The 18,835-nt window shown below is 38.7% G+C and overlaps 1 protein-coding gene across 12 annotated transcripts in view; it reads right to left on the bottom strand.

Moving 5' to 3' along the window:
- SOX5 (SRY-box transcription factor 5) overlaps positions 1–18,835 on the bottom strand; it is a 1,040,220-nt gene that overhangs the window by 850,148 nt on the left and 171,237 nt on the right. The gene's annotated exons all lie outside the window — the stretch shown is intronic.

Below are 18,835 nucleotides of genomic sequence, written 5' to 3'. Positions count from 1 at the left end.
GGCAGGGACCCTGCTCCCACCGGCATTGCCAATCCCAACTGATATTTGTTGATTGTCCAGACCAAGCTGAAGAGCTGGCTACTATTGGGCATAGATGTCAAGATCCTTGTCATTTAAAGAGATCCCACAGGGCGGGGATGGTCACTACTATCTCTCCTCTGCTCTCAAGCAGTTGGTACCTATCTATTATGGCGCTCACCAAATCTCACAAATTGATATTTGTACAAATGTCAGTATCTCTATCAGGTTGTGAGAAAATATGTATAATTCCTTTGGGGTCACATCTAGAATAGCATCTGAAAGAGTCGATCAATGTTCAATAAGTGGTGAACAAAAAGGTGTCCTCTTACATTTCCCTTAAGTTCAAAATGAAGACAAAAACAGAGAAGAGCAACAATAAAAGTAGTATTTTTATTTTTTCACAATGGTGATATTCTATTGGCTTTCTACAGAAATCTAAACTCTTCTTTTTAAATTACGATGAACGTTTTCTCTAGATGGTGGGCTTCAAGAGGCCAGAGATAATTTTCTCCCCCCCAACATAATGCTTGATGATCTCAAAGATTCTCAATAAATGCCTGTTGATTAATGAGCATTCTTCTAAAGCCAGCCAGATATTGATGATTCTCATTTTTCTTCCTGCCACTCATTATACCTTTCCTAAAAAAGAAACTTGTTTTAAATGATCAGCCCCTTTCTTCTTCAGTGAATAAGAGCTTTATCTAAAATGTACCACCACAGGGGTGGGGACTGCACAGGCATTCACTCAGACACAGAGCCTGGAGGATGCGAACAGATAACACAGAACTGTACTTTAAAGAAAAGGGGGGGGCTGCCATTTTGCCAGTAGCCTCAGGTCTTTGGAACCTGAAAGCCACAAGTCAGTGTCTGGTATCAGCCTCTACAGGGCTCACTCTGGGGAGATTTCAAGAGAAGAGCCATTTTAGAAACAAGAGTATTAATGATAACTTGAAGGAAGTAGAAATAACTGGCCAAAAAAAAAAAAGTACTTTTCCCTATTGGTCTCTGATGCACTGTGTGACCTCAGATGTATGTGTAAGTTCTCTGTGCTCTACTTTCCTTATCTATGAAGCTGGGGGGAGAAACCATAACTTCCATTAACTGTCAATAATTTTAAGAGGATTAAGTTATACATTTCTACATTTTGTGACCCTTAACATTGGCTAGCATGACAAAAATAATACCATAGCATCCTCCTTGTGGAAAGAAACCATCAATAATGCATTTTCAGGATTGCAATCTCCCTCATTATCTATTCTGGGGTGCTGGAAATAAGTTACTTGTGTTATTTTGTGGGCCCTGACAGGCTGGTGCCTTGTCACACTCTTGCTTCTAATCTTCCAGAAGTCTCAAGCTGAAACAAACAGGGATTTCCTGCGTACTGCTAACACTGACATCAAAGCCTTCAGTTCAAGGGTCACATCTTCTCTCCCACTCCACTGACGTCTCTGTATGGCCTGAACTCACCGAACGAAATGCCCTCTTTATCGCGAAGAAGTACAGGCTGCTATGAGAAGGAGTCTGGGGAGGGAGGTTATTGGTTGCAATTGTTTGAAAGATTCTAATAATTGCAGCTAGGGATCCACCCTCTCGTGTCACACAAGTTGGAAAATGGGTCAGACATAATGCATCTGGTTAAGTGTCTAAACTGAAAAGGTGCTATTTTATTTTAAATGGCATAGTCTTTACAAAGGCTAAGGTTACTGGTGCAATGCTCTCTCATTTTAAAACGTATCAGGGACATGCCCTCTGAGGGTCAGGCTTTCATTTGCTGATGTTAATTCTCAGCTGCCTGCTTCTCGTCCTTCATTGTACCCTGTGTCTTAGCTGGGCACGCTCCTGATTCCCTGCTATATCCAGACGGTCCATGTAAATAGTGTTTATGTTAAGGAAGTCATGTTCGGTGTGACTGGAGCACATAGAAACTGATGTTGTTGTCACTTTAGATTAAGCTCTTATTTTAGTAAAGGAGGCAATTGGAGCAGGCAGCTGAGTGGCCGAATGAAATATTCAGCTCATTTCATTTAGAGCTGCCCGGTTTCCATTGTTCATGCTGGCAAGGCTGGTTAACCCTGTCGGTGCCGGCACAGCAGCAGCCCCCATTGGCTCATGCACCCACACAGAGGTTTCTTCCCCGCTAACACATTTTAAGTCATCCATCAACACACATAGACATAATCAGGTGAACCCTGTGGGCACAGCCACCCCTGGAGACATCTTTATGAACTCCTATCCATTTGTATGCCCAAAGTGGATGCTTTAAAAGGGGGTTGTCTATATGTGTGTAGACTATGCCTAAATCTCCAGGCACAACTGGAAGATGGGTGAGCACAGAGATGCTTAGGACAGGGTGTTTTAGTGTTGAGAGTTAAAATGTAAAACTGTACAGTGCATTTACCAAAGGAAGACGTTGAGCTTAATTCCCTGAAACATTGTAAATACTGCCTGTAACCAGGAATTGTTTAAAACAAATGCACTAGTTATATAAATTTTTATTTGAAATTATTATTTGGAAAAACTTCTAGGGAGAGAGTCTTAGTAGCCCTTTGTTACTTTCCTGGGAGTACCATTGACTGTGTCCTGGCCACTTTTGGGAATTTGAAGCGCCTGTTCTGAGACTCTCCTACCATTCTGTTATAACCCAATCTGATCGAAGTCTTCTGACTTCTGAAGCTTTTTCTTCCTCTCTTCCTTTTTCTCTTTCTCTCTCCCTCCCTCCCTACTTTTTTTTTTTTAAAACACACAAACAAAAAGTTAAGCCAGAAAAAAATGGTTGGAGGAAAAGAGAAAGTAACATATTATTTCCATACACCAAAATTCTTGGTTAAATGAAGGACTTTTAACAGTTTTTCACCTGTAAGAAAATGCTCTGTAGAATGAATGAGTTCAAGATCTTGAGAAGGTAGAAATTCTTCTTAGCTACAGCTTACAGATATTACTTAATGTCCATATAAAGTGCCAGTCATTACTGAACAAAAATAACAAACTGTTACTATGGCGATGCATTCAACTCCAAACACAAAATGAGTGACAAGTATATACTAGGCTGTCTAGTATATGTCTTCACGGTATCTAAATATTTAATAAGCATTTATTATGTGGATCCAGGTTTTGTGGGGCCACAAAGCTTATGCAATTTTAGGAAGAGAATATAAATTAAAATGATTAGTTTAACATGAAAGTAAATATTTATTCACAATGCAAAATTCCCAAAAAACTACTACTTTAAAATGCTGAGAAATATTAAAAAAATCACAAAATATAGAAAAAAACAATTTTCATATTAATTAGCTCCCTGACCAGACCTCTCTAAAGCTTTCTTCCCCCGACAGTTGTTGGCTGCATACACTGCCTCTTTGTAAATATCATTTTCTGTAGAGAAAACAGAAAGAAAATTCATTCTTTTATCTAGTATGTTTAATCAAAATTTGTTTTCATAACCGGGATTCAGAAAACATGCAATTGCACACACACAGCAGTACTTGCTGCCTGTATCACCGCCATGAGTTTGTGTCCTACAAACAAAGATATTTGAGAAATTCTATTTCTGTGATATCCACCAAAAATGAAAAAATATATGATGTGTTAATAACAGCATAAACTGCATTAGTCATTAAGTTCCCAACAGGAGAGAACTTCTACTGGGACTGGGCATTGATACAAACCATATCCTCTGTTTATAATATTATACATCTACTAACAAGAAAGCTTTCCCACAGAGTAGCTTCTGGCTCTGTATGTTTCAAACCTTGTCTCACCCTTCCATCCCCATGCATCATTTGTCAGTGCTGTAGGATGTGTCCATAGGATGCTCTGGCCTCTGGCTCCTATGCTCCAATGTGGCCTCAGGGTGTCAAATGTCAAAGTGGAACATCATAATAGCATCACTATACATGGAAGTATTTATAAACAGCATAAGTATATCCCACTCAATTTAAAATAACTGTATCCCCACTTTGATTCCTCCTTCAGTGAACCCTACTCCAGACCAAAACAAAGCCATGGCCTCTCTAATTTCACCACAAAACAGAAAAGGAATGGAGGGAGGTTAAAGTGGAGGTGCTGGTCATAAATGATTGCAAGAAAGGCTGGTATCTAAAATCTATAAAGAACTTCTCAAACTCAACACTCAAAAAACAAATGACCCAGTCAAAAAACGGACAAAAGACATGAACAGACACTCCTCCAAAGAAGACATACAAATGGACAACAGACCCATGAAAAAATGCTCAACATCGCTAGCCATCAGGGAAATACAAATCAAAACCACAATGAGATACCACCTCACACCAGTCAGAATGGCTAAAATTAACAAGACAGGAAATGACAGATGTTGGCGAGGATGTGGAGAAAGGGGAACCCTCCTACACTGTTGGTGGGAATGCAAGCTGGTGCAGCCACTCTGGAAAACAGTATGGAGGTTGCTCAAGATGTTAAAAATAGAGTTAACCTATAACTCAGCAACTGCACTACTAGGTATTTACCCCAAAGATACAGATGTAGTGAAAAGAAGGGGCACATGCACCCCAATGTTCATAGTGGCAATGTCCACAATAGCCAACTGAGGAAGGAGCCGAGATGTCCTTCAACAGATGAATGGATAAAGAAGATGTGGTACATATATACAATGAAATATTATTCAGCCATCAGAAATGATGAACACCACCCACCATTTACATCGACATGGAAGGAACTGAAAGGGATTATGCTAAGTGAAGTAAGTCAAACAGAGAAAGACAATTATCATATGGTTTCACTCATATGTGGAACATAAGCATAGCATGGAGGACCACAGGGGAAGAGAGGGAAATCTGAAGAGGGAGAAATCAGAGAAGGAGATGAACCATGAGAGACTATGGACCCCGAGGAACAAACTGAGGGTTTCAGACGGGAGGCAGCTGGGGAGAGGGGATAACAGAGTGATGGGTATTAAGGAGGGCATGTGTTGTGATGAGCACTGGGTGTTATACATAACTAATGAATCACTGAACACTACATCAAAAACTAAGGATGTACTATACAGTGGCTAACTGAACATAATAAATTTTAAAAAAAACAGCTACTTTGCAAATTTTACAAAATATGTGATCATGTGAACACATTGCCTACAGCTTTTCCCCAAACCTGGAGTAGAACTCATGAATGAAGGGTCCTGAAGCTCTATTTTGCCTCTGATGAAATAATTTACTCATTCTCTGGCTGAACAAATGTTTTTTAAATAACAAATATCAGATATTTGTCAATAATTGTGATTATAAATATTAAAGGAATTTTATTTTAAGACACAGTAAGTCCAATTGGTAATTAACAATAATCGGACAACTCAGTGAAAATTCTTAAAAAATGGTGTTTAGAGCAAATTTTGTTCTTGGAATTATAAAACTGTTAATACCAATTTTCTATAAAAAAACAAAGACTTCTGCATCTAAAGCAGAGACAAAATGTGGAATTAAATACATTTTTTAAATGACCACATATTTCAGCAGCTAAAAAACAAGATAATAGTTGAGAAGAGCACGCTGAGTTAGCCACTGGCAGGAAGACTGTGGAAAGATATATTTGGAACCTTGCTTTCCAAAGGGCCTATGAAAATAAATAAGAGAAGGAAATAATTCTGAAATTTAATTTTGATGGAATTTTCTCCTGTGCTTACTCTCAGAAACATAAAAATTGCAATCTTATAACACATTATCTCTAAAAAATACATACAGCTTACTTTGTTGTATAAATAGATACAGCATATTTCTCCATTAAACAAAATATTAAATCAAAATATTTTATGTACTAGTAATATGGGAAAATTTTTCTGTATTTTTTCTTTTTTAATTTAAATTCAACTTAGTTAGCATATAGTGTATTATTAGTTTCAGGTGTAGAATTTAGTGATTCATCAGTTACATATAACACCCAGTGCTCATTACATCACATGCCCTCCTTAATGCCCATCTCCCAGTTACCCCACCCCCCCCACCGCCCCTCCAGCAACCCTCAGTTTGTTCCCTATAGTTAAGAGTCTCTTATGGTTTGTCTCCCTCTCTGTTTTTATCTAATTTTATCTTTCCTTCCCTTCCCCTATGTTCATCTATTTTGTTTCTTAAATTCCACACGTGAGTGAAATCACATGGTATTTGTCTTTCTCTGACTTATTTCACTGAGCATAATACCTTCTAGTTCCATCCACATCATATTTTTAAAAAGTGTTTTCATATTGAGTTCATTCATTTGAATTATCTTCGATTATGCATTAGAAAATTACCAATTCTTTGTACTCATATTGACTAAAAAGATTAAACTTTCAACCCAATTGTCAGTACCTAAGAAATCCAGTCCGTAATTCAGGATACTCATGAAAATAGCTAAACTTACCCAAGTTTTAAAAGAATCCCCAAACCATTCATTAAGAGCTTAAAGAGATTAGGGAGCAAGATGGCGGAGGAGTAGGAGACCTAGATTTCGTCTGGTCTCAGGAATTCAGCTGAATAGGGATCAAACCATTCTGAACACCTACGAACTCAACAGGAGATCAAAGAGGAGAGTAGCAACAACTATCTGAACAGAGAAGCGACCACTTACTGGAAGGTAGGACGTGCGGAGAAGTGAATCCGAGGCGATATTCGGGAGGATAGACGGCGGGGGAGGGGCCTCCGCTGGCCGCTTCTGGCAAGTGCTAGAGCCGCGGAGCACAAAATCGGACCTTTTAGAAGCCGGCTCCGCTGAGGGACGTCGCTCCAGTGGCTAAGCGGGGGTGGAACCCTCGCGGGACAGTGTGGTCTCAGGACCCTCAGGGTCACAGAAAGACCGGGGGAGCCTGAGTGCGCCAGAGCTCCCAGGTATCGGAGCGGGGAAGCCAGCTGCAGAGATGGAGCTGAGGCGCGGGCTCTCAGCTCGGGGTTGCCATAAACTGTGATCCGCAGCCCAGTCGGGCCACTGCTCCTGCAGCAGGGACCCAACAGGTGGCAGATCCGGGGAGACTCCCCTTCCTTCCCGGGGCGGAGCGGCGCGGGAACGCACCGCAGGGATCTGCTGGGTTTGGAGACTCCACACGGGGTCGGGTGCCAGAGATACAAACGCTCGGTCACAGGCTGGGTGAGCATAGAGAGCGGCCAGAGACCAGGGACAAGGGAGTGACTGCTTTTCTCTGGGGGCGCACTGAGGAGCAGGGCCCCGATTTCTCAGCTCCTCCGGGTGGAGATTGGGAGGCCACCATTTTTGCCTTGGTCCTCCAAGGCTGTACGGAGAGCTTGCAGGGAACAAAAGCTCCTGAGATCAAACCCGAGCAGCTTGCTTAGCCCGGACCGACAAGGGCGGGGCAATTCAGCCTCCGGCAAAGACATTTGGAAACCACAGCAACAGGCCCCTCCCCCAGAAGATCAGCACGAACAGCCAGCAAGCCAAGACCAAGTTCACCGATCAAGGAGAACGGGAGAACTCCAGCGCTAGGGGAATACTGCACATAGAATTCATGGCTTTTTTTACCATGATTCATTAGTTCATCAAAGTTAATTTTTGTTAACTGTTTTTCTTTTCTTTTTCTTTTTCCCTTTTTCAGCCAACATCTTATCAATCTCTTTTTTTAAAAAAAAAAACAAAAACATTTTTTATTTTTCATTTTTAGAGTCATATTTTATCCCTTCATAGTAGTTACCCTTATTTTTGGCATATATATATAAGTTGTTCTCTCTTTAAAATTTTGAGATACAGTTTTTTCTAACAGATAAAAATATACCCTAAATCGCTAGTGTATGGTTCTGTTCTAGTCCCCTGCCTGATCACATTATCTCCCTTTTTTTTTCTTTTTTAAATCTTCTTTCTTTTTTCAAACAACTTCTTATCTTATCAAATCCTTTTATAAAATCTTTTATAATTTTCATCTTTACATTCATCTTCTATCCCTTCATTGTATCAACCCTTATTTTGTACATATATGTCTTTCTTCCTTTAAAATTTTAGGAGGTACTTTTTTCTAACAGACCAAAATACGCCCAAAATCTAGTGTGTGGCACTGATCTATGCATTAGCCTGATCATATTTGATCACATTCTGCTTTTTTTGTATTGTTCTGTTTTTGTTTTTATCTTTTTTCTTTTTTCTTTTTTTTTTTTTTCCTCTTTCTTTTTTCTTTCTTTCCCTTTCTTTTCCCCTGGTTTCAGGTCTTTTCTGATTTGTATACAGTATATTTGCTGGGGACGTTGTAGCATTTTGTTCTCTCATTCATCTATTCTCCTCTGGACAAAATGACAAGACGAAAAAAATCACCTCAGCAAAAAGAACAAGAGGTAGTACCGTCAGCCAGGGACCTACTCAATACGGACATTAGTACAATGTCGGACCTAGAGTTCAGAATCATGACTTTAAAAATACTAGCTGGGCTTGAGAAAAGCGTGGAAGTTATTAGAGAAACCCTTTCTGGAGAAATAAAAGAACTAAAATCTAACCAAGTCGAAATCAAAAAGGCTATTGATGAGGTGCAATCAAAAATGGGGGCACTAACTGCTAGGAAAAATGAGGCAGAAGAGAGTATCAGTGATATAAAAGACCAAATGATGGAAAAAAAAAGAGGCTGAGAAAAAGAGAGATAAACAACTACAGGATCACGAGGGCAGAATTCGAGAGATAAGTGATACGATAAGATGAAACAACATGAGAATAATTGGGATCCCAGAAGAAGAAGAAAGAGAGAGAGGGGCAGAAGGTATATTGGAGCAAATAATAGCAGAGAACTTCCCTAATGTGAGGAAAGAAACAAGCATCAAAATCCAGGAGGCACAGAGAACCCCTCTCAAAATCAATAAAAATACGTCAACACCCCGACATCTAATAGTAAAACTTACGAGTCTCAGAGACAAAGAGAAAATCCTGAAAGCAGCTTGGGAGAAGAGATATGTAACCTACAATGGTAAAAATATTAGATTGGCAACAGACCTATCCACAGAGACCTGGCAGGCCAGAAAGGACTGGCAAGATATCTTCAGAGCACTAAACGAGAAAAATATGCAGCCAAGAATACTATATCCAGCTAGGCTGTCATTGAAAATAGAAGGAGAGATAAAAAGCTTCCAGGACAAACAAAAACTAAAGGAATTTGCAAACACGAAACCAGCCCTCCAAGAAATATTGAAAGGGGTCCTCTAAGCAAAGAGAGAGCCTAAAAGCAGCAAAGATCAGAAAGGAACACAGACAACACACAGTAACAGTCACCTTACAGGCAATACAATGGCACTAAATTCATACCTTTCAATAGTTAGCCTGAATGTAAATGGGCTCAATGCCCCAATCAAAAGTCACAGGCTATCAGATTGGATTAAAAAACAAGACCCATCCATATGCTGTTTGCAGGAGACTCATTTTAGACCCAAAGACACCCCCAGATTGAAAGTGAGGGGGTGGAAAACCATTTACCATGCTAATGGACACCAAAAGAAAGCTGGGGTGGCAATCCTTATATCAGACAAACTAGATTTTAAAACAAAGACTGTAATAAGAGATGAGGAAGGACACTATATCCTACTTAAAGGGTCTATCCAACAAGAAGATCTAACAATTGTAAATATCTATGCCCTGAACATGGGAGCAGCCAATTATATAAGGCAATTAATAACAAAAGCAAAGAAACACATTGACAACAATACAATAATAGTGGGGGACTTTAACACCCCCCTGACTGAAATGGACAGATCATCTAAGCAAAAGATCAACAAGGAAATAAAGACTTTAAATGACACACTGGACAAAATGGACTTCACAGACATATTCAGAACATTCCATCCCAAAGCAACGGAATACACATTCTTCTCTAGTGCCCATGGAACATTCTCCAGAATTGATCACATCCTAGGTCACAAATCAGGTCTCAACCGGTACCAAAAGATTGGGATCATTCCCTGCATATTTTCAGACCACAATGCCTTGAAACTAGAACTCAATCACAAGAGGAAAGTCGGAAGGAACTCAAATACATGGAGGCTAAAGAGCATCCTACTGAAGAATGAATGGGTCAACCAGGAAATTAAAGAAGAATTAAAAAAATTCATGGAAACCAATGAAAATGAAAACACAACTGTCCAAAATCTTTGGGATACAGCAAAGGCAGTCCTGAGAGGAAAGTATATAGCAAGAGAAGCCTTTCTCAAGAAACAAGAAAGGTCTCAAATACACAATCTAACCCTACACCTAAAGGAGCTGGAGAAAGAACAGCAAATAAAGCCTAAACCCAGCAGGAGAAGAGAAATAATAAAGATCAGAGCAGAAATCAATGAAATAGAAACCAAAAGAACAGTAGAACAGATCAACGAAACTAGGAGCTGGTTCTTTGAAAGAATTAACAAGATTGATAAACCCCTGGCCAGACTGATAAAAAAGAAAAGAGAAATGACCCAAATCAACAAAATCATGAATGAAAGAGGAGAGATCACAACCAACACCAAAGAAATACAATTATAAGAACATATTACAAGCAACTCTAGGCCAGCAAATTAGATAACCTGGAAGAAATGGGTGCATTTCTAGAGAAGTATCAACTACCAAAACTGAACCAGGAAGAAATAGAAAACCTGAACAGACCTATAACCACTAAGGAAATTGAAGCAGTCATCAAAAATCTCCCAACAAACAAAAGCCCAGGGCCAGATGGCTTCCCAGGGGAATTCTATCAGACATTTAAAGAAGAATTAATACCTATTCTCCTGAAACTGTTCCAAAAAATAGAAATGGAAGGAAAACTTCCAAACTCATTTTATGAGGCCACCATTACCTTGATCCCAAAACCAGACAAAGATCCCATCAAAAAGGAGAATTACAGACCAATATCCTTGATGAACATGGATGCAAAAATTCTCACCAAAATACTAGCCAATAGGATCCAACAGTACATTAAAAGGATTATTCACCACGACCAAGTGGGATTTATCCCTGGGCTGCAAGGCTGGTTCAACATCCGCAAATCAATCAACGTGATACAATACATTAACAAAAGAAAGAACAAGAATCATATGATCCTCTCAATAGATGCACAAAAAGCATTTGACAAAGTACAGCATCCTTTCTTGATCAAAACTCTTCAGAGTATAGGGATAGAGGGTACATACCTCAATATCATAAAAGCCATCTACGAAAAACCTACAGCGAATATCATTCTCAATGGGGAAAAGCTGAGAGCTTTTCCCCTAAGGTCAGGAACGCGGCAGGGATGTCCACTCTCACCACTGCTATTCAACATAGTATTAGAAGTCCTAGCCACAGCAATCAGACAACAAAAAGAAATCAAAGGCATCCAAATCAGCAAAGAGGACGTCAAACTCTCACTCTTTGCAGATGATATGATACTTTATGTGGAAAACCCAAAAGACTCCACCCCAAAACTGCTAGAACTCATACAGGAATTCAGTAAAGTAGCAGGCTATAAAATCAACGCACAGAAATCAGTGGCATTCCTATACACCAACAACAAGACAGAAGAGAGACAAATCAAGGAGTCGATCCCATTCACAATTGCACCCAAAACCATAAGATACCTAGGAATAAATTTAACCAAAGAGGCAAAGGATCTGTACTCAGAAAACTATAAAATACTCAGGAAAGAAATTGAAGAAGACACAAAGAAATGGAAAAATGTTCCATGCTCATGGATTGGGAGAACAAACATTGTGAAGATGTCAATGCTACCTAGAGCAATCTACACATTCAATGCAATCCCCATCAAAATACCATCCACTTTTTTCAAAGAAATGGAACAAATAATCCTAAAATTTGTATGGAACCAGAAGAGACCCCGAATAGCCAGAGGAATCTTGAAAAAGAAAAGCAAAGCTGGCGGCATCACAATTCCGGACTTCCAGCTCTATTCCAAAGCTGTCATCATCAAGACAGTATGGTACTGGCACAAAAACAGACACATAGATCAATGGAACAGAATCAAGAGCCCAGAAATGGACCCTCAACTCTATGGTCAACTTATCTTTGACAAAGCAGGAAAGAATGTCCAGTGGAAAAAAGACAGTCTCTTCAACAAATGGTGTTGGGAAAATTGGGACAGCCACATGCAGAAGAATGAAACTGGACCATTTCCTTACACCACACACAAAAATAGACTCCAAATCGTTGAAAGACCTAAACGTGAGACAGGAGTCTATCCAAATCCTAAAGGAGAACACAGGTAGCAACCTCTTCGACCTCAGCCGCAGCAACTTCTTCCTAGAAACATCACCAAAGGCACAGGAAGCCAGGGCAAAAATGAACTATTGGGATTTCATCAAGATAAAAAGCTTTTGCACAGCAAAAGAAACAGTCCACAAAACCAAAAGACAACCGACAGAATGGGAGAAAATATTTGCAAATGACATATCAGATAAAGGGCTAGTATCCAAAATCTATAAAGAACTTATCAAACTCAACACCCAAAGAACAAATAATCCAATCAAGAAATGGGCAGAAGACATCCAAATAGCCAACAGGCACATGAAAAAGTGCTCAACATCGCTCGGCATCAGGGAAATCCAAATCAAAACCTCAATGAGATACCACCTCACACCCGTCAGAATGGCTAAAATTAACAAGTCAGGGAACGACAGATGTTGGCGGGGATGCGGAGAAAGGGGAACCCTCCTACACTGTTGGTGGGAATGCAAGCTGGTGCAACCCCTCTGGAAAACAGTATGGAGGTTCCTCAAACAGTTGAAATTAGAGCTACCATTCGATCCAGCAATTGCACTACTGGGTATTTACCCCAAAGATACAAATGTAGGGCCCCGAAGGGGTACGTGCACCCCAATGTTTATAGCAGCAATGTCCACGATAGCCAAACTGTGGAAAGAGCCAAGATGTCCATCGACAGATGAATGGATAAAGAAGAAGTGGTATATATACACAATGGCATATTATGCAGCCATCAAAAGGAATGAGATCTTGCCATTTGCAACGACGTGGATGGAACTGGAGGGTGTTATGCTGAGTGAAATAAGTCAATCAGAGAAAGACATGTATCATATGACCTCACTGATATGAGGAATTCTTAATCTCAGGAACAAACTGAGGGTTGCTGGAGTGGTCGGGGGTGGGAGGGAGGGGGTGGCTGGGTGATAGACATTGGGGAAGATATGTGCTACGGTGAGCGCTGTGAATTGTGTAAGACTGTTGAATCACAGATCTGAAACAAATAACGCAACATATTTTAAGAAAAAAGAAAAAGAAGAAGATAGCAGGAGAGGAAGAATGAAGGGGAGTAAGTCAGAGGGGGAGACGAACCAGGAGAGATGATGGACTCTGAAAACAAACTGAGGTTTCTAGAGGGGAGGAGGGTAGGGGGATGGGTTAGCCTGGTGATGGGTATTAAAGAGGGCACATTCTGCATGGAGCACTGGGTGTTATGAACAAAGAATGAATCATGGAACACTACACCAAAACAAATTATGTAATATATGGTGATTAACATAACAATAAAAAAATTTTAAAAAAAAGACCTGAATTAAAAAAAAAAAAAAAAAGAGCTTAAAGAAAAAATTGGTATTAGATTTAGGAATCAAATTCCAGCTGAAACTTTGGAGATTAAATGGCCCAATCTCTGAAGTGGGTTAAATGACCTGCTTATTTTCATATCTTTCAATTTCATTTTTTTTCTTCCTTCCTCCTTCTTTTCTTTCTTGAAACCAGAGGAACTGGGTAGCCTTGCGCACCTGGGTGGCTCAGATTGTTAAGCGTCTGCCTTCAGCTCAGGTCATGATCCCAGGGTCCTGGGATTGAGTCCTGCATTCGGCTCCCTGCTCTTTGGGAGCCTGCTTCTCCCTCTGCTTCTCTCTCTCTCTCTCTCTCTGTCTCTCATGAATAAATAAATAAAATCTTAAAAAAAAAAAAAGAAACCAGAGGAACTGGGTAGCCTTGCCACAAAAACCATTAGCAAATGAAATGTAAATTATAAAAAAAGTATTTCAAGACATCAAGTTTGTGAAGGAGGGTCGGAAAAGAATGAAAACATTTTGGAAAGTTGCTGAGGAACGGCAAAGTGAAAACCAAAGCAGAAACCCCCAAAAGTTAGCAGAAGCAGTCATTAATGAACAAGACCAATTATAGTCAAATCAAAGTCAACAGGGAACATTCAAACTCATTCCAATACATATACCAAGAGATCAAATTTGGACCTGTCAAATCTAGCTTCCTGTTTCACTTCTCTGGTAACCTAAATTGACAAAATGCTTCATTGTCATAGCGTTACTACCCCAGAAATATCCCAATTTCTATTGATAATGCAGAATAAAACCACCCATACCCTATACACTTAACACACACACATACACACACACGGACACACACATTTTGATGAGTGTTTTTCAAGTTGTAGATTTGCCATAAAATCAAATAAAGTATGTAATAGAACTGAAACATATTACCAAACAAAATATTTTAACAAAACCTAATGGAAAAATGCCTTATAAATGTCACTGTCTAAAACAGAGGTCAACACAATATGGTCTGTAGTCCAAATCTAGCTCACCGCCTGTGAAATAAGAATGATTTAATGAATGAACATTTATAATCAGTTTGAGAACTGAAAACATTAACTTTGAACTACTATCATGAAATGTCTCCCACCCAAAAAAATTATTCGTTTTTTCTCATTAGACTACTATTATAAAAAATTTCCTCAATTATTATTATTATGCTTTGAACTATGTCAATAAATTTTGTGGAATTTTTTTTTCTCTCTTAATATACTTACATAATATCCTCAATTTTGCCTCCTAGCCTACAACACCTAAGATATGTACTATCTGGTACTTATCAGAAAAAGTTTGCCAACACCTAGTCTAAAACAACCTGATCTACAAAACTGTTTTAGCCCCACTTATTTCTAGCTTTTATAATGTATGTATGTATGTATGTATGTATGCATTTAGAGTATACAACATAACTATTCACATAAAAGATTTACAGCTACTTCCTAACGCTTCCTAAATCATTACCAGGGAAAAGACCATAATAACTATCTCCTGAAAATAGATTGTTATGCAGAGCTAATAATAATGGATGGCATTTATCTCACCTTAGAATAAAATAGAAGGAGGTACTAATTTTACCCAATAATTTAGTTTAAAAACATTAAAATTATAATACCCAGTGCTAGCGGGGTATAAACAACAAAACTCATTTCTACATTCACTGTAGCAGTGTTAAATGGCACAGTCTACCTGGAAAGCAGTTTGGTAATAGATAGCAAAATACATTAAAACACCCTGATACAGGTAAATACACTTTTTGTAAATCCTGCAAATATGCAAATATACACACACATAAAGATATTCAACAGATTGTTACTTATGATAGTAACCTGTCCCTACCATTCACCGAGTTTTAGAAGCAAGAAAGCTTGGCATCACCCTTCCCTTCATACCAACAGTCAATAATTCCTCCTACTTCCATATCCTTTCCTTCTTCATCTCTGCAGCTACTGTCCTGGATTAAGAACCTGCCATTTCACATCTTGGGACTGGTTCAACAAAGCGAGGCCTAAGCTTATCCAATTTGAAAAAGAAAAAAGAAGGTAAAAGTTGTGAATACAAAATCTGCATCACCAATGCCCCTCAACGTTAAGAGAATGTTAAGAAAAGCATGACACAGGGTTGAGTAGTAATACAGAAAGGGAAAATATTCATAACAAATTGAAATTAAAAACATACTTTTTAATAAAATTTTATAAAAACATATGACCATGAAAACACATTTTAGAGTCCCTACCTATGCTGGAGGCCCATGCAAGCCCAGAGTTTTTAATTTAAGCTTTATTTCAGCTTCTTGGTATATCTGGCTCCTTACCAAACCCTCAGTTCCTAAGGTTAGTAATTTCTAAGCCATCCATCCAATAATATTGCTGAAGATTAATTTTTCTAAAATGAAATTCTAAACACATTCCTTCACTACTTGAAAAACTTTCTTGCCAATAGTATAATTGGCACAAATCCCTCCATGATATCACCTCCACCTACTTCTCCAACCTCATTCTCTGTTGTTCCAGACATGCTGCATTATTTACAGTTCCTCGTAATGTTATTTCAATCCTCCCATACCTTAGCAGATGCTCTTTCCTCTAACTAAAATACATTTTCTTATCTTTTCCAGCTAACAGATTTCTACTCATTTCTTCTATCTCAGCTTACCTGTTAAAGCCTTCCCAGACCTGAAAATAGAGTTGATAGCAAGCTCATTGGCTAACTTGCCTCCAGTACTGCACTTACCACCTGTTATAAGGACTCATTCCCTGTGTATTTTCCCTGATAATTTAAAAGTTTATTCAGGACAGAGATCTTATCCTAGCCATCTTTCCCCAAGTGTCTGCATTAAGTTAAGTACTTACTAATCCCTAGTTGAACAAATGAATGAAAAAGGAAGAGAAGCAAGTATGCCAAAAGGTAATTTTTGTTGCTTTTGGTTATTGATATGTTAGCAATTTTTTACCCTTATTTTAAAATACTTCTGTTATGTGGCTCTATTTGCTTTATAATAGGAAATCTAATTTATAATAAAACATTTATTTGAGGCTTACTCTAATTTTCATTAGATCTGCTATATAATTCTCTTAAAACTCTGCACACCTGTGCCAGGCTTATTTATATGGCCAATAGTCTACTTTACTTGAAATCATATTTAGATCCCAGTACACAATTAGCTAAATAAAAATCATTAGTGCAGCTTCATTAAAGTGTATTTTTCTTAAATATTTCTCAGTACACATATTTCTCAGTAAGTGAGCATCTATTAGAGTTTTGGCAAGAAAAATCTTATAATGGACTTATTTCTGTAGGTAGATATTTCAAGCACTAACTGAAAGGGATAATAATTTTTTTGCCATCTGGAATAAAACAGTGATGAATACTACAAGACTCCAATTATGTTCATATGCATGAAGCCATATTTCTGAATCACTGTTATAATTCCTATCTCCCACGTAGGATGCACTAAAGAATTGTTTTTAAAAGGAAAATATCCCAAACAATCTGATAATCCCCTTAAATATAATCTTCATTGAAGCTGAACATATTTTATCCTTTTTTAGGAAAGCTATCATTACCATGATCCAGTAAATGCCTGCAGAGACTTTAGAGCACACATTCTACCCTTTTTTTCTTGTATGATTTAAATATGTTGTTTTATTACACATTGTTTAAATATGCTCTACGTGAAGCAGCCCACAGACGCACGGCACATTTAGATATGGATACAGTTTAAAAGCACCAGAAATGCAAACCACAGGCCATAGGAAAAATATCACCAAATTGGAGTTGAGGCCATTTTAGCAGCTCCAGAACCATTTGAATCCTGGTAGAACCTAAACCCTCATTCAGGTATACATTCAGTTTCTAGCCTATGCTATAATGGCATTATATTGGACCTCTCCACAAACATGTTCCTGTTTCTCCTTTGTGTGAGGCGTTATTCTGAGTTCGTGTGATGAGAGACCTGATAGCTAAGTATGGGCTTTTTTCCAGGATAGATCCATGCCTCAACCAGGCTGGTTTGGTTGTTTTAAGGAAAGACAATATTCTCATTGCACAAGGCTGCATGCAAGATTCATCTGAGATGAAGTGTAGTACAGCAGGAAGAACACAAGCTTTAGAGTCACACAGTTATGGAGTCCCTGCACTAGCATTTCAAGGTCTGTGTGAAATTGAGATCATTGAGCTTCTTCGAACCCTGGTGTTATGGGTTGAATTGTGCAAACGCCCCCTCCCAAATTCATATGTTGAAGTCCTAACTCCCAGTATGTCAGAAGGTGACATTTGAAAATAAAGTCATTTCTATAATTGGTTAAGATAAGGTCATTAGTATGGGCCCTAATCCAATATTACGGGTGTCCTTATAAAAAGAAAAAAAGCAAATTTGGACATAGAGATAGACATTCATAGAGGAAAGATGATGTGAAAAGACAGGGAGAAGATACCATCTACAAGCCAAGGAGAGGGAATAGAGTCTTCCCTCACAGACCTCAGAAAGAACTAACCCTGCCAACACCTTGACTTCAGACTTTGATCCTCCAGAATCACAACACAATAAATTTCTGTTGTTTAAGTCACCCCTCTGTGGTACTTTGTTATGGCAGCCCTAGCAGACTAATACACCTGGTTTCCTCAAATATCAAATATTTAATGTAAAGGATATAGTGCCATTATAAAGATTAAAAACCACATTAGAGGTACTCAAAAGAGGGTAGGCAATATTTTTTTATCATTTAGGATATAGTATTTGAAGTATTTTATTTCATATCCTTGAATCTTGCTTCTCTCTCCATTCAGGCAGCCAAATTGCTATATTCTGAACTCACAGCATTAGAAAATCATTGGCAGAGCAGGGGAAGTGTCAATTAAATTACTGGTTTTTGAGTTTCAAAAGCCTAAGACCCTCTGGGAAATTGTAATGACTCCCATGCATACAAAAGAGACTTAGAAGAGACTCTCCTATGTATTAACTAACCTTAGAGTAGATTTAGATCCCTCTGGGTGAAAAATAAGGTGGTCAAGACATATACAGACATTAGTGGATCCAGGTGCAATTTGGGGTGGAGTGACTGCATCTTTACCTCTCCCCCCACCACCTCAAATCATCCTAGTAGGGTTGGAATGACCAGACATTAGATTGGAAGATTCAGCTGAGTTACCTCCATTGAACAGGTATGAAATTCCAAAGTAAAGGGCTTTTTTGCCAGATCAAAATCCAGATTTTAAAAGAAAATCACGAGACTGGTCAGATGGCCCTAAAACCAACAAGATAATGTAAAGGATCAAAACAATAGAAATTAGGAGAAGCTTTATGAAGAGATTCTTGGATTGAGCTG

This window comes from Zalophus californianus, chromosome 9, assembly GCF_009762305.2.
Source record: "Zalophus californianus isolate mZalCal1 chromosome 9, mZalCal1.pri.v2, whole genome shotgun sequence".
In the NCBI taxonomy this organism is placed as follows: domain Eukaryota; kingdom Metazoa; phylum Chordata; class Mammalia; order Carnivora; family Otariidae; genus Zalophus; species Zalophus californianus.
The sequence above is the reverse complement of the archived record's forward strand: the minus strand, read 5'-3'. Positions and strand labels throughout refer to the sequence as shown.